This window comes from Lactuca serriola, chromosome 4, assembly GCF_051521515.1.
Source record: "Lactuca serriola cultivar US96UC23 chromosome 4, Lser_US96UC23_V15, whole genome shotgun sequence".
In the NCBI taxonomy this organism is placed as follows: Eukaryota; Viridiplantae; Streptophyta; class Magnoliopsida; order Asterales; family Asteraceae; genus Lactuca; species Lactuca serriola.
This window is the reverse complement of record NC_136411.1, coordinates 180,383,793-180,395,695: the sequence shown is the minus strand read 5'-3', so window position 1 is coordinate 180,395,695 and position 11,903 is coordinate 180,383,793.

Here is an 11,903-nt window from a genome sequence, read left to right as displayed (position 1 = left end):
TGTTATAGTGATCTGCTAGATATGTGTTATGATATTGAGTATGATGATATGATGTGGTGATCAATTAGATATGTCTCATTGTATGGAGTTTGTTGCTTTGTGGTAATAACCTGTAGAACTGTATGTTATATGTGCTTGCTAGTTATCATATGTGGAGTGCCCTTAGGGATTGTCAGTGGTTATGTAGGATAGCCTGAGAACTCTTGGTCTAGGCTCTCTTTCCTGTTCCTCGTTTGGTTGTGGCTCTAGAGTAGGACTATTTGTTCGAGTGGCTATCTCACCTCTGGTTACTTATGGTTATGCATTCTATGGGGGTTAGCTTGTAGCAGGACTGTATGTTGTGAGAGGATTAGTAGGCAGTAGTGAGTTGTAAGGTTGTTGTTTGCCTATATTATGTGCCTACTTGATCATGATTATTTATATGTGGACATATTATGTTTGGTTAGGTTGAGGCGGTCATGCTTTGTGTGGTAGGCCAAGATACCCGGTGTGGGTTGGTTGTAAGTCGTAGGCACGGAGGCTCAGGAGGAGCGGTAGGGTTGAGGCGGTAGGCCAACAAACCATGGGTATTCCAACCTGATGGTTGATTGGACCCGACATATTAGTATTCCATCCGGAGGTTGATTAGGCCAATATGCTTATGATATGAGGGTATTCCATCCCGAGGATGACTGGACCCATCGTGGACATGCCTGGTATTCCAGCCCGAGGATGATTGGGCCAGGCATGAGTATTTGTGTTTATACTTGTTTTGTTCGGGGGTTTTTAAGGGAAACTCACTAAGATTTGGACTTATAGTTTTGGATTTAGGTACTTCAGATGATCGTGGGAAGGCGAAGGCGTGATCATGCACCTCCTCACATTTTTATGATCTTGATTGCTGGGATACTCTGATATGAAACTATTTTGAAAACATTTTGTAATAATTAAAGGTTTTTGAATGCATGAATTTTTTTTAATTGGCTTGAATTTTATGGATGTTACATGTTGGTATCAGAGCCTTGGTTTGAGTGAATTGTAGGAACACTTGTATGAATCTAGTCTCCAACTAAGGAAAAAGATTTTTAAAACTATTTTCAAATGGTTTTCAAAATAATGAAGGAGGATGAGATGTGTACGATCAGCCGAAGCCAGTAAGTAGACCGCAAATTACCACACAGTTATTTGAGATTATATTATGTTATGTTAGAACAACATGCTACTGATAGGATAGGGATCCTCAGGAATAGTATGATAGAATTGCCTGATATTTGATGCCTTATGTCACACCCCGAAAACCGAAGGCGGAAACACTTACGGGGTTGACTCCACGTTGAGTATCAAATCCAATGCACATAGTAAGTAAAGTAAACAACCATTACATTACATATATATAAAAGTTTACATTTGTTTCAAAAGTAAAGTTGTACAAATGTGATACATAGTATATATAAACAAAAATGAGACGAGTCTTCCACGCACTCCGTCTTCGCCAAAAGGGATCATCGGGTACCTGTCTAATGCGGACCTGAGAATACAAGTGGTTTGAAAATCAGCATAACGCTGGTTAGTTCATAAGCTGTGACATCCCCAAAATCTCGGCCAGAAAAGACCGATTTCATTTATGCTTTTTAAACATTCTCAGAGTAAATCCTTTTAATTTTATAAGAGATGCGAAATTTGTTCCCAAAAACAAAACATGATAAAATAGATATTTATCAAAACATTTCACAAAGAAATATGATTTCATTTCATAATCAAAAGTCGGGATGTCATGTTCCGATAGAGATCATAAAGCATAAACGATAACATTACAAGTCATTCAACAAAGATATACATATACAGACTTGTACACAAAACAACTTGATGATTCATCCATCTTAAGCTCTTGCGCCACTTCTTGTAATACAAATAAACTGAGTGGGTCAGGCTTGGGAGCCTGGTGAGCATATAGGGTTTTCAACCCACAATAATTTTTAATTTCAACAACCAACAATAAACCCGATTACCCATTCCCGTTATCCTCACTTTACGTTCCTAAAAATAACATCTATTATAAGGAACCTAATTCAGGATTTTCATCGGGACGGACATTACTGCAGAGGGGCTTCCTCAACAATAAGTGTCCTAAAGGCAACCATGTGGGGGATAGAGTACACCGGTGAACACGTCGTTCACAACACCTACAGGTTATGAGCCTGCTAGTGTTCCACATGACAGTCTAGAATAGTTCGTGGTCGTCATCGATACTCTGCTGAATGACTAGAATAACACCAACAACACCGAGGCCTTTCATCTGTTTATTACACACCAACTATCTACCCATGTTCTATCCAACATATTAGTAGAAAAAAATATATATTTTTATACATAGTTTAAAAACATGTATAGCATGCTTTAATCAGTACATATTCCACATAACAGATGAGGCACACACACATAACACGTATTTCATAGAGAATAAATCAGATCTATGAGATAGAAGAAAGTGAATATACATTCACACATATAACAACAAAATATATAAACATAGCACGTATTTTATATAAAATACTTCATAATATTGCGTTGGAATGAAAGTGACTACACACTCACTTGATCAGAAGATGATCGGGCAGCACTACGGCTTGCAGAAGTAGTGTTTCTCCGTAGATCTGGAAGATCTTCACAAAAACCGGGCTCCTCGCAGTTAGGGCTTCGCCTCGGGAATAATGCTCTTCGGGATCCTCGGGGCTTCGTACCTTGCTTCGGGGCTCGGGAATATTACCGGGGCTTCAGGGTATAAATGGCATGCTAAACGAGGCAAAAGATGAGAGAAAAAGGAAGGGTTTGTAAAAGGAAGAAGCTAGCTTTGCATCCCCTTTTATAGGGTCTGATCCTCGGGGTTACGCTGGGCGTAACTTCAGGGTACGCGGGGCGTAATGCTTCGGTTGCCGTCATCCCTTGCGTCATCGGCTCCACTACGTCATCACATACGAACTCAGAACACTCGAGTGGTACGCTGGGCGTACACCAGTACGCGGGGCGTACTTCGGATGAGTCCGGTGACTCCTCTTTGGATAATACCAAGATTTGGAATTAAATTTAAATATTAAATATTTAATAAAGTTCAAAAATTCGTATCTCCCTCATACGAACTTCGTTTTCGACATTCTTTTTATCCACTCGTAGGTGAGATTACGCTCTACAACTTTCGTTTAGACTCCGTCGGCTAATTTTGACTTTATTTTTATTATTTATTTATAGTAGGCCGGGACAGAAAAACTTCGTTATAATTTCATAACTTCGTCGTCCGACGTCCGTTCTTGCCTAACTTTTCATAGTTTCGCTACTAACAACGAGATATTCGATTCTCATTTAGATTGTTTCGGCTAAAAACTGCTCGATCTCAAATCGAGTATTCGGGCTGCATTCTGCCAAGTCGAAACTTCAGAAAATCATAACTTCCTCATACGAAGTCAGATTTGGGCGTTCTATATATATTCGGAAACCTCGTTTCAACTACTACAACATTATCCAATGATATCAAGTTTATTTTACACTTAGATTTTGACGCTCATTTTATTCTTAATTCATCATATCACATAATTAAGCAATTAAGCACGAAACACATAATACTTAAATAATATGTTCTTATTATTTCAAATTGGGTTACAAAGGTTAACCTAGACTAGTACATTGCTAAAAACGGCACGCCCAGAAACACGGGCATTGCAATTCTCCCCACCTCAGGATGATTCCGTCCCCGGAATCACACATCAGCAAACAAATGCGGATAGCGACTCATCATGTCACTCTCCGTCTCCCAGGTGAGATTCGGCCCATTCGCGTGTTTCCATCGGACAAGCACTAACTCAACCATCTTACGTCGCAATTTCTTAGTCTTTCGGTCAACGATTGCCTCTGGTTCTTCAATCAACCTTTTGTTCTCATCGATTCTCAACTCCGAAAGTGGTATCATGTCGGGAACTTCTCCCGTGAACTTCCTCAAATAACACACATGAAAAGTGTTATGAATTCCATTCAGTTCTTCTGGTAGTTCAAGCTTGTAAGCTTGGTTCCCAATTCTCTGAAGAACTTTAAACAGTCCAATAAACCTTGGACTTAATTTTCCCCTTTTACCAAATCTTATAAGTCCCTTCCACGACGAGACTTTAAGCAACACCGAATCTCCAACTTCAAAAGTCATCGGTCTTCGCTTTTTGTCAGCATAGCTCTTTTGACGATCCTGAGCTGCTAACATTCTCTCCCTAATTATTTTCAACTTTTCAACAGTTTGATGGACTATCTCCGGTCCCATAAACTGCTTTTCCCCAGCCTTAAGCCAACAAGATGGCGTACGACACTTCTGCCCGTACAAAGCTTGATAAGGTGCCATCTTAATGCTCGAGTGAAAACTATTATTGTAGGAAAATTCTACCAAAGGTAAATGTTCATCCCAATTACCTAGGAATTCCAAGGTACATTCTCTTAGCATATTTTCAAGTGTTTGTATCGTTCATTCGCTCTGACCATCAGTCTGCAAATGGTAAGTTGTACTTAAACACAACTTGGTACCCAATTCATCTTGTAGACTTTTCCAAAATCGCGAGGTGAAACGACTATCACAATCTGACACAATCGTTAGCGGAACACTGTGAAGCCTCACAATTTCCTTCACGTAAGAAGTCGCAAGCTTATCCATAGACCATTCTCCTTGGCCGCTATGAAATGCGCACTCTTAGTGAATCGATCAACGACCACCCAAATCATGTCGTGACCATTCTTTCTTCTGGGCAGTTTAGTGACAAAATCCATAGCAATGTCTTCCCACTTACCCATAGGCACAGGCAAAGGTTCTAAACTCCCGTATGGTTTCTGATGTTGTGTCTTGACTCTCGTACAAGTCACACACTCGGCCACATACTTTTCAACATCAAGCTTCATCGTCGGCCACCAGTAGTAGGGTTTCAGGTCCCTATACATTTTAGTGCTACCAGGATGAATCGAGTACATGGTTTTGTGAGCTTCTTCCATCAGAAGATCTCTGATTCCTCCTGTCTTAGGTATACAAATCCGACCTTGGAACACCTTCAGTCCATGACTGTTTATACCGAACACCAATGTTTTGCCCAAACGTTCCTCCTTTTGGTCATTTTTCTCAGAAGCTTCCTCTTGAGCTTTCTTTATACTTTCCAAAATAGTCGAGACAACTTCGATTCTCAACGCTCTTGGCCTTTTCCTTTCAAGATTGACTTTCCGACTGAGAGCATCAGCAACAACATTAGCTTTACCGGGGTGGTAAAGTATCTCGCAGTCGTAGTCTTTAAGTAATTCTAGCCAGCGTCGTTGTCTCATATTCAATTCCTTCTGATTAAAGAGATATTGGAGACTCTTATGATCAGTGAAAAGTTTGCACTTCATGCCATAGAGGTAATGCCTCCATATTTTCAGAGCGAAAACTACTGCTACTAACTCCAAATCACGAGTCGGATAGTTCTTTTCATGCTCTTTCAATTGTCGAGACGCATATGCGATCACCTTATCCCTTTGGGTCAGTACACAACCCAATCCAACCCCAGACGCATCGCTATAAACAGCGAAGTCTTCAACTCCATCGGGTAGAGAAAGTATCGGTGCCTCGCATAGTTTCTTCTTTAGCAACTCGAAAGCTTCTCTGTGCTTATCATTCCAAGCATAAACGGCCCCTTTATGGGTCAAAGCTGTTAATGGACTAGCGATCGAAGAAAAGCCTTGGATCTCCGTGGGACTTTTCGGTTGTTCCCACTTCATCACAGCTTCGATCTTCGCTGGATCAACCATTATCCCTTCTTGGTTGACCACATGACCCAAGAATTGGACTTCACGAATCCAAAAATCACATTTGGAGAACTTCGCATACAACTTCTCCTTCTTCAAGACTTCCAAAACTTCTTGCAAGTGTCTGCCATGCTCTTCTTGGCTTTTTGAATAAATCAGAATGTCATCTATGAACACTATCATAGATTTATCAAGGAATGGGTTACAAACTCTGTTCATTAAATCCATGAATGCTGCTGGAGCATTGGTCAGTCCAAACGACATAACCAAGAATTCATAGTGTCCATATCGCGTTCTGAATGCAGTCTTCTCTATATCCTGCTCTTTCACCTTCAGCTGATGATATCCTGACCTTAGGTCGATCTTTGAAAAATAACTTGAACCTTGTAGTTGATCGAACAGGTCATCAATCCTCGGCAATGGATATCTATTCTTTATTGTTGCCTTATTCAGCTCTCTATAATCGATGCACATTCTCATACTTCCATCTTTCTTTTTCACGAATAACACCGGAGCTCCCCAGGGTGATGAACTAGGTCTAATGAAACCCTTGTCCAATAACTCCTGAAGTTGAATCATCAGCTCCTTCATCTCCGTCGGTGCTAATCGATAAGGTGCTTTTGCAATTGGCGTTGTTCCGGGAAACAAGTCGATACGAAATTCTACTTGCCGATCAGGCGGTAATCCAAGAAGATCTTCGGGAAATACTTCCGGATAATCACACACAACGGGAATATTCTGCATCACCTTCTTTTCCTTCTTAGCATCGATCACGAATGCTAAGTATTATGTACACCCCTTGGTCAAACATTTTCTTGCTTTCATTAGAGAAATGATTCCAGAATTTACTCTGCGTTTATCTCCGTACACCATAAACGATTCCTTCCCAGGCGGGTTCACTTTCACTATTTTCTTCTTGCATAAAATTTCGGCATCATTGGCGCTAAGCCAATCCATTCCCAAAACGATGTCGAAACCATTAAGTTCAATAGGCAATAATTTCTCGTGGAACTTATTCCCATTCAGATCAATTATGATGTTTTTTCATACGATGGCTAACAGGTACAAACTTGCCACTAGCAACTTCGACTAATAAAGCATTATCTAGTCTATCAATAGGCAAAGCTAGTTTTCTACCAAATTCATGCGATATAAAGGAGTAGTTGGCTCCAGAATCAAATAAAATTTGGGCAAGCAATTTGTTAACGAGAAAGGTACCTGAAGCGACATCAGCTTCATCTTTAGCAGCTTCCAGTGTCATCTGGAATGCTCTCGCCTTTGGTTTTGGCGGAATGTTGGGTCTTGCTGCTTCCTTCTTTTTTGAACAATCCCTTGAGATGTGCCCCTCCTCACCACAACCATAACAAACATTCTTGGTGAAGGTGCAGTCGTTGGCATAATACCCTGGTTTTCCACATTTGAAGCATGTGGTTTCCCCGCCACACTTCCCATGATGTTTCTTCTTGCACTTGTCGCACCATTTCGCCTCGCCTCCTTTTCCTCCACCAAACCTTTTCGAATCAGATTTCGAAAATTTTCTTTTCTTACTGGAACTAGATGTTCCCTCAAACTTTCTCTTCTCACCAACCTCAACCTTGTTGGTGGTTCTCCCGTTAATCATGTTCTCAACAGACTTGGCAGCCCAGATAGCTGCCTCTAGAGTATGTGCCTGAGGTACCGGCACCTCGTACTCCCATGGGAGTCCTTTTGCGTATCGGTCAACCTTTGTCAGCTCATCTGGCACGATGCGCAAAGCAAACTCCATCTTATCGGTATAGTTATTAGTGTATTCATCAACTGACATGTTGCCTTTTGTCAATGCCAAAAACTTATTTTCCAACTCCAACAGATTTTGAACCGAGCAGAACTTGCGCTTGAACTGCACCAAGAATTCTGCCCATGACAATTGTAGTGGCTCATTAGGGCTTAAAGTCTTTCCTAGAGTGTTCCACCATCGAACGGCTCCACCTCGGAACTGGCGCACTACATAGATAGTCTGCAACTTACCTCTGCAGCCACAAGTCATAAAGGCTAACTCTATTTCTGAGATCCAATCCATAACTCCAATCGGATCCTCCTTTCCATTGAAGGTCGATGGTTTGCAAGTTAGAAAGTCCTTGTACTTGCATCCCATTCCATCATTCCCTCCATCATGGTTGTTTTGCCTAACTATCGGTGGATTGACTTGACCAATAGACCCACTGGAGTTTCCACCTTCCGAGTGCCCTTCATTTAATTCAGGCTCTTCCACACGAATTGACAGTTCTTCACGATTCTATTGAAGCAAACGTCTTGTTTCTTCCATCTGACGATCCAACATCGTTTGAATCATCATTTCTACACCAGCCATTGTTATCGGCTCAGGTGCAGCAGCTACAATAGGTACTTGTTGATTTATAGGCGGTTGATTCCTGTTTTCATCAACATTTCCAACTCCGCTTCTCGTTCTCACCATTTTTGATCTATACACCGAATAAGGTGAAATTAGATCCTCTTTCACGATAAGATTTCAATTCATCCTTAGTACTCCAAACGATTACATGCTAGTTCTAATATCGTATACATACACTTAGAATCCTAAACACATAAACCTTCAGATCCGGTTGGCAACAAACCGTAGATCCGAACAAATAATATCATATATGGCAACATATAACATGTAGCACAAAAAGCATTTTAGGCAACTTTCCTAAAATAACTAATGCTCGTGTCCAAAATTTAACAGACACACATCTCAAAATCTCCACTTAACATACTAAGTTTAAGTCTAGAAATCCTACAAATTCCTAGTTCGCTTAAACTAATGTTCTGATACCAACTGTGACATCCCCAAAATCTCGGCTAGAAAAGACCGATTTCATTTATGGTTTTTAAACATTTTCAGAGTAAATCCTTTTAAATTTAGAAGATATGCGGAATTTGTTCCCAAAATCAAAACATGATAAAATAGAGATTTATCAAAACATTTCACAAAGAAATATGATTTCATTTCATAATCAAAAGTCGGGATGTCATGTTCCGATACAGATCATAAAGCACAAACGATAACATTACAAGTCATTCAACAAATATATACATATACAGACTTGTAAACAAAACAACTTGATGATTCATCAATCTTAAGCTCTTGCGCCACTTCCTGTAATACAAATAAACTGAGTGAGTCAGGCTTGGGAGCCTGGTGAGCATATAGGGTTTTCAACCCACAATAATTTTTAATTTCAACAACCAACAATAAACCCGATTACCCATTCCCGTTATCCTCACTTTACATTCCTAAAAATAACATCTATTATAAGGAACCTAATTCAGGATTTTCATCGGGACGAACATTACTGCAGAGGGGCTTCCTCAACAATAAGTGTCCTCAAGGAAACCATGTGGGGGATAGAGTACACCGGTGAACACGTCATTCACAACACCTACAGGTTATGAGCCTGCTAGTGTTCCACATGACAGTCTAGAATAGTCCGTGGTCGTCATCCATACTCTGCTGAATGACTAAAATAACACCAACAACACAGAGGCCTCTTATCTATTTATTACACACCAACTATCTACCCATGTTCTATCCAACATATTAGTAGACAAAAATATACATTTTTATACATAGTTTAAAAACCTGTATAGCATGCATTAATCAATACATATTCCACATAACAGATGAGGCACACACACATAACACGTATTTCATAGAGAATAAATCAGATCTATGAGATAGAAGAAAGTGAATATACATTCACACATATAACAACAAAATATATAAACGTAGCACGTATTTTATATAAAATACTTCATAATATTGCGTTGGAATGAAAGTGAATACACACTCACTTCATCAGAAGATGATCGGGCAGCACTACGGCTTGCAAAAGTAGTGTTTCTCCGTAGATCTGGAAGATCTTCACAAAAACCGGACTCCTCGCGGTTAGGGCTTCGACTCGGGAATAATGCTCTTCAGGATCCTCGGGGCTTCGGACCTTGCTTCGGGGCTCGAGAATATTACCGGGGCTTCGGGGTATAAATGGCATGCTAAACGAGGCAAAAGATTAGAGAAAAAGGAAGGGTTTGTAAAAGGAAGAAGCTGGCTTCACGTCTCCTTTTATAGGGTCTGATCCTCGGGGTTACGCTGGGCGTAACTTCGGGGTACGCGGGGCGTAATGCTTCGGTTGCCGTCATCCCTTGCGTCATCGGATCCTCTACGTCATCACATATGAACTCAAAACACTCGAGTGGTACGCTGGGCGTACTTCAGATGAGTCCGGTGACTCCTCTTCGGATAATACCAAGATTTGGAATTAAATTTAAATATTAAATATTTAATAAACTTCAAAAATTCGTATCTCCCTCATACGAACTCCGTTTTCGACATTCTTTTTATCCACTCGTAGGTGAGATTACGCTCTACAACTTTCGTTTAGACTCCGTCGGCTAATTTTGTCTTTATTTTTATTATTTATTTATAGTAGGCCGGGACAGAAAAACTTCGTTATAATTTCATAACTTCGTCGTCCGACGTCCGTTCTTGCCTAACTTTTCATAGTTTCGCTACTAACAACGAGATATTCGATTCTCATTTAGATTGTTTCGGCTAAAAACTGCTCGATCTCAAATCGAGTATTCGGGCTGCATTCTGCCAAGTCGAAACTTCAGAAAATCATAACTTCCTCATACGAAGTCAGATTTGGGCGTTCTATATATATTCGGAAACCTCATTTCAACTACTACAACATTATCCAATGATATCAAGTTTATTTTACACTTAAATTTTGACGCTCATTTTATTCTTAATTCATCATATCACTTAATTAAGCAATTAAGCACGAAACACATAATACTCAAATAATATGTTCTTATTATTTCAAATTGGGTTACAAAGGTTAACCTAGACTATTACATTGCTAAAAATGGCACACCCAGAAACACGGGCGTTACATAAGCGGTTTTGTTTTGTGAAAATGTACAGGTTCCTTTCTGTTTCTAAAAATGTTCCACACCAAGAAAATCCCATATGTTCTTAAAAGTTGGTTATTGAATCCCAAAATGTAATGTAAGTTGTACACTGAAAACATGTTTACCCTTATGAAATGTAAAGTTTAGTTATCTTATTTGTTACACTTTTCTAGTTATGTACAAATGTTTTTCCCCGGGAAAATCCCATATTTTCCTGAATGTTGGTTACCAAATGTGAAAGATGTATACTGAAAACCTAGTTATCCTTGTGAAATATATTAGTTTTAACACATATATAAAACTGATATATATAAAGTAAATTAATTACTTTATTCATTATTATTATTAAGTAAATCTCTGTTATCCTAATTGCGAGTTCCATAACCATATAATAGACTAGATATGGCAATAAGTAGTCCACATCACCTTATGACTTTCATCACCCTTGAACCATTTCGGTTCGACTGTAGCAAGCAGCCAGGTGTGGGGTAGTCAGCCCCGTATAGATCTATACACTCAAGTCACGCTCCCTATCTAAGAGATTCTGGTTACAGATGCGGTCCTCCACTCGCGTATCTCTGTGGAGTGTTCACCGAGGACGTGTCTCCAATTATATAGGATTAACAAATTTACTAGTAATAATACAATAATCCTCCACTCGCGTATCTCTGTGGAGTGTTACCGAGGACAAAACTGATGGGTTTTGAGCATTCTAACACTTCCTAAGTGTACATGCAACCCTAATTAACCTTGGATCTATGTTTGTCTAAGATACATGCAAATAATTATTTTTCCAAGGTTCATATCCTAACTAGCATGGCATGGGGAACATGATTCAAATAAATGTAGTAGAAATACTTACCTTGTAGTTGTAGTTGCTTCCTTGGAGTTTTAGAGCCTAGCACCAATAGTGTGGATGCCTCAAATGGAAATCACAAATCACCACAAACTTGGAACTTTGAGAGAATAGTTACTACTATCTTGAAATCGGCCCTCTTGCTTTACTCACCTCAACTAGTGTGATTTCAAGAACCAAAGCCTCCTTTATATAGTGTAGTGGACTAGGGTTACATCCATGTAAACCCTAATACCCATGTCTCTTCATTTCCATGAGATCCATGGGTTAAAGCTCCATGGAGTATCCATGGACTTTCCATGCAAGACTAGCCCAT